This window comes from Corvus kubaryi, unplaced genomic scaffold (genome assembly GCF_017639235.1).
Source record: "Corvus kubaryi isolate FWS band 111438036 unplaced genomic scaffold, C.kubaryi_AGA036_p1.0 122, whole genome shotgun sequence".
In the NCBI taxonomy this organism is placed as follows: domain Eukaryota; kingdom Metazoa; phylum Chordata; class Aves; order Passeriformes; family Corvidae; genus Corvus; species Corvus kubaryi.
This window is the reverse complement of record NW_024580657.1, coordinates 1-5275: the sequence shown is the minus strand read 5'-3', so window position 1 is coordinate 5275 and position 5275 is coordinate 1. Positions and strand designations below refer to the sequence as shown.

Below are 5275 nucleotides of genomic sequence, written 5' to 3'. Positions count from 1 at the left end.
CGGCCGGCTGGCAGCACCTACTCCTCACATGCTTCCCCATGCCTTGCGTTTCCTTGCTGCCCTCTCTGTAGCCTTCCATCAACCTGCCTTTTCTCCCCTGCCTTGCATTGACTTGCTCACCCATCCCCCACCTGACTTCCTTTCACATTCATCTAGGTCTGGCCTCACCTTTCCTTTTCCTTCTAGGACCCTCATTGCCCTGCCTCGCCTCGCCAAGCAAGGCCACACAGAGCAGTTGGTCCTGGCCGCTTTTGTGTACCAGCAGTCCTCGAATGTACTTCTCACCTGCCTTGCCTATCCTTGCCTTGCCTTGGCAGCACAACAGTTTCCTTGCCTTGCCCTGCTAGCTCTCTGGAGCCTTGCATTCCTTTGCACGTCCATGCCCTGCCCTTGACCTGCCTACTGCTTTCCTCCAGGGCCTTGGCTTGCCAAGCCCTTCTTGTTTCTGCCTGGCCTACCCATCAGTGGACTTCCCTTCCTACGGCCAGCCTTGCCTCTAACGTCTGGGCCTTCTCTTGCCTACCACTCCATTTGCTTTCCCCTCACTGCTCTGGCCTTGCTTACCTCTCCCTTGACTTGCCCACAATTGCCTGCACTTGCTTTGCAGCGCCTTGCCTGCATGGAAGGTGAGGTAAAGAGTGGTAAGCAGGGCAAAGCAAAGCCAGCAAGTGGTAAGTAGTGCAAGGCAAGGCAGACGTAGGCAAAGGAAGCAGAGCAAGGGTAGCTTAAGAAGAACTAGACAAGGTACTGAAGGCAAGGCAAGGCCAAGAGACTCGGAGTGCCTTTCCTTGGGAAGGCAAGGACATAGCGCCAGTGTTGCTGGAGCAGATGTTAAGGTAGCATGGGGAGGAATAGTCCAGCAAGACATTTCTCTTCTGGCCCCTGGGCGTGTAGGGGCAATTGTTGGATCTATTCAATTCTGGAGGTGGATCAGTGGCTGGATGTGTTGTGTTTTGGAGGAGGGGATGCCGTTTCTTTGGAGATGGGCTTGTAGTTGCTCTCTTGGCAAGGAAAGCAGGTTTGGATGTGCACAGCCGGTGCTCTTAGGGATTTTAAAGGCTTTTCCCAAGAGGCAGAGCTCTCTCTGGGTTAGAGCTGTTAAGCTGTCCTTGGGAATGCAAAGGCCAAGCTTGTGAGCCTTTTGTCCTGATGCCTTTAGTGTGTGAGCAGTCCGTGGTGCCGTTGTCTTTGGATCCTGACTCTAGGAGAGGAAAGGCTTAGGATGGTAGCTAGAGCTGAGAAGGAAAGTGCTGAGAACAGCGTGTGTGCTGCTAGTTTGAGGGGTGCAGTTGAAGTTGTAGGCAGCAAGAGCTTCCTCAGCTGGCACTGTTTTGAGCTCTGTTTTTGCCAGATGGTTTCAAGTTGGTGGGCAGAATCTGCGAGAGGGAAAAGATTTGTTTGGGCCAAAGAGGTTTGTCTGGCTCTTGGAGTGTGATGTAAAGAAGAGTCTGCTCTTGGAAGGGGAAGATGAGGGAAATCTTTTTGTCCTGATGTGCTGTTGATTGGAGTGCAGGGGACGTTTGTAACTTGCCTCTGCCCTTGGGGTGGTTTCGAGCAGCGCCAGGTGCTTGGCCTTCTTTTGCAAGTCGTCAGCGCCATCGTGCGGTTGTTTCGATGAGCGCTGACAGTGCCGGGGAAAAAGCCAAGCACTTCGCTGGCGCGGCCGCAGTCGTGTGCGAGCAGTTGGTGGAAGAGCTCCGCTGTGCATCCTGCTTCTTGGAGACACAAAAGAATGTGATCCTGCGCGTCGCGGGGAAGCAGGAGGAATCTTTTCATTGTTGGCTGTGCAGTTTCTAAGCGGCAAAAGTCAAGGCAGTTCCAGCACGGCCTCTTTCTTTCAGAACCTTTTCTGTGCCATCTTGAACATGCTCAACATGGAACTCGCACCCACTGAACTGCATCAAAAGTCCTGGAGAGACGCACTTTCCTTCAAGCTCTAGGTACCATCCTACCTTCCACCTCTCGCGGATCCCAAAGCCCTTCCAAACATCCAGCAGCTGCACGCAGAGAACAAGTGCTAGAACAAGGCGTTGGCCTTCATAGTCCCTCTAAAGTCTGTAAACTAGGCGAAACATTGCAGTGACGAGCACTTTCCTTCGCAACTATCTATAGAGCGTCATCACATTCTCTCAGAGTGGCTAAGTCCACCCTTGCAGCGCAGCGTTTCCAGCTGGGACTGAGAGATGGGCCAGGTGAGAAAGCATTTGTTGACTATCCCTCATCTCTGGAAGACTTGATACTCACAGCGCAATCACGTCCACACACCTTCAGTGTGGCCAAGTTCAAGCAGCTAGAGCTCACAGAGATGGGAGAGTCAGGAGAGAAGCCGTTCCAAAAGTACCGTGTAGTGACAGCAGCATTAAACCTGTGCATAGCAGTCTACAGCACTGTAGACTGCGGCTTCTCTGACAGACGGGCCATCCCATTGTTGGCTCTCGCAGCTCGGTTGCTAGCTGCTCTCCTGAAGAAAAGAACTAGAAGGAAAAGCCAATGCTGGGCTGCACCTTCCCCTTGCCTCACGTAAAGGCACTTCAACTCCCCGCTGCACTCTCTACTTCCCCTCTCCTTGGCATCGACCACTGTGTTTTCTGCATCTCGGAGCCGAAAGGTAAGCGCCAGTGTTCCCAGGGATGGTTGGAAGAGGGATAAGTAGTAGCACAAGTAGCTGTCGTTGAACTTCCTCCTTCTCAATGCTAAACGTGAAGTCGGCAGGCAGGCGAGCGCCAGCCACGCTCCTTTCTCAGTTTGTACGCTGCGGACACGAGCCCGGTGCTCGGCGCCTTCGTTCGGCCTCTTTAGTACCCATGTGGCGCTTTCGTTCTGCCGGAGTCGAAGCGTCGTCTATTTCTCGCCCAGAGAGCACGGTGCCGGCAGCCAAATGCTCCAGCCGACTGCTTGTGCCGACACACGCCTGGGCTATGCACTTTGCCTCTCAGCGACATACAGCAGCACATTCGGTCTGAATGTAAAGGGAAAGATTCTCGGCTACGTCTGGCACAGAGAACAGCTTTAGTTCAACGGGCTTACCCAGAGCATGCCCCCGACGCGTGGGAACTTGTATTTGCAGCACATTCCAGTGGCAGTCCTCTTTCCTTTACAGGCTGCACAGCGCCGTCAGATCGCGGTGCTCTCTGCACCTGCCTTCTCACTTCCAAGTAGCACCACGCACATTAGAGCCTTGCAGGGAGAGAAGACGCGGATAGTCGTCTCGCAGAGAAGAACGTGGCAGGGCGAAAAGGTGTTCTTCTTTTGTCCTCCTCGTCGCCCAGAGTGTAGTGCTGTGTTGAAAGTCTTGGCCAGCGAAAAGCTAATCCAGCAAGTGGTTTTCTCCTGACGCATTTCGCTGAGTGAGAGCTACGCGGACAGTTTGGACTCTGTGAAACAGCAAAAAAATGATTGTACATCGAGCTGAGGAAAATCCGTGCACAGCGCACTGTGGCTGCGTGCCATGTTCACGCTGAAGAACGGCAAAGGCATTGCTGGGCTTCAGTTCTGTCCTAACCGCAGAAGGCAAAGAACGAAGCAGCAGAGCACCGGGCTGCATGTACTCAGTGGAGCGAATTTCAAATGTCCAGCCAAGAGCTGCTTCACAAGCACATGTAGCTGAGAATGCTCCGGCTGCTCCACAAAGTAAGGAAGGTGCAGCCGTTGCACTCCTGGACACTACCTGGCCAGAAGCAGGTTCTTACACCTTCAGTGCTGCAGAGTCCATGCAGCTGGAGCACACTCAGAAGGACGCGTCCAGCTAGAAGGCGTTCTTCAAGTACCCCCCTCTTCCAAGTAGCCTTGAAACTGAGCACAACACACTGCGGCTCGGCAGCTTCCTTCACAGATAGACGTGCCGTCACATTCTTCACTCGCGCAGCTCCGTTTCCCACTTGCAGCAGCTGCTCCCAAAGAAAAAGGCTCCAAAAGTGAAAGCCACTGCTGGGCTGCCCTTTCCCCTTGCCTCACGTAAAGCACCAGAAACTGTCCGCTGCACTCTGTATTTCCATTCTCCATCGCATCTACCATTGTAATCTCTGCATCACGAAGCATAAACCCCGGCACAATTCTTTCCTGGGAAAGCTGGAAGAGAATTAGGTAGAAGCACAAGTAGCTGCAAGTTGAACTTTCTGTTTTCAACTGCTAATTTGAATCCGAATACAAGCGAGCGGCAGCCACGCTTCCTCTTGCAGCCTGTGCTCGGTGCTGTGCCGGCTCGGTGCTTCTGCCTTCATTCTTATGCTCTTCATACCATTTCGTTCTTTTCATTCTGCCGGAGTCGAACCGTCGTCATCTTGTCGCACAGAGGGCACGCCGGCAGAGAAACGCTCCAGAGAATCGCTCCAGTTTGCTGATTCTTCCGAAACACACCTGGGCTGTGCACTTTCCTTCTCTGCCCTTGGTAGCACCACGTTCTGTTTGCTTTGCAGCCTGAATGTAAAGGGAAAGATTCTCGGCTACGTCTGGCACAGAGAACAGCTTTAGATCAACGGGCATACCCGGCGCTTACCCCGACGCGTGGGAACTTGTATTTGCAGCACATTCCAGTGGCAGTCCTCTTTCCTTTACAGGCTGCACAGCGCCGTCAGATCGCGGTGCTCTCTGCACCTGCCTTCTCACTTCCAAGTAGCACCGCACACATTAGAGCCTTGCAGGGAGCAAAGACGCGGAGAGTCGTCTCACACAGAAGAACGTGGCAGGGCGAAAAGGTGTTCTTCCTTTGTCCTCCTCGTCGCCCAGAGTGTGGTGCTGTGTTGAAAGTCTTGGCCAGCGAAAAGCTACTCCAGCAAGTGTTTCTCTCCTGACGCATTTCGCTGAGCGAGAGCTACGCGGACAGTTTGGACTCCGTGAAACAGCAAGAAAATGATTGTACGTCGAGCTGAGGAAAATCCGTGTACAGCGCACTGTGGATGCGTGCAGTACACACACTGAAGAGCAGCAAAGCTCAAAGGCATCGCTGGGCTTCAGTTCTGTCCAGACCGCAGAAGGCGAAGAATGAAGCAGCAGAGTACCGGCTGCATGTACTCAGTGGAGCGAATTTCAAATGTCCAGCCAAGAGCTGCTTCACAAGCACATGTAGCTGAGAATGCTCTGGCTGCTACAGAAAGGAAGGCGCTGTGTTGCACTCCTGGTCACAACCACGCCAGAAGCAGGTTCTTACACCTTCAATGCTGCAGAGTCCATGCAGCTGGAGCACACTCAGAAGGACGCGTCCAGCTAGAAGGCGTTCTTCAAGTACCCCCCTCTTCCAAGTAGCCTTGAAACTGAGCACAACATACTGCGGCTCGGC

General features: G+C 53.4%; 1 long non-coding RNA gene across 1 annotated transcript; it reads left to right on the top strand.

The window, feature by feature from the left end:
* Nucleotides 1-371: 371 nt before the first annotated feature.
* LOC121674114 lies at nucleotides 372-5114 on the top strand. The gene is made up of 3 exons (XR_006019461.1): nucleotides 372-854; nucleotides 1244-3238; nucleotides 4695-5114. It is a non-coding gene; the product is annotated as an uncharacterized LOC121674114 (long non-coding RNA).
* Nucleotides 5115-5275: the final 161 nt, after the last annotated feature.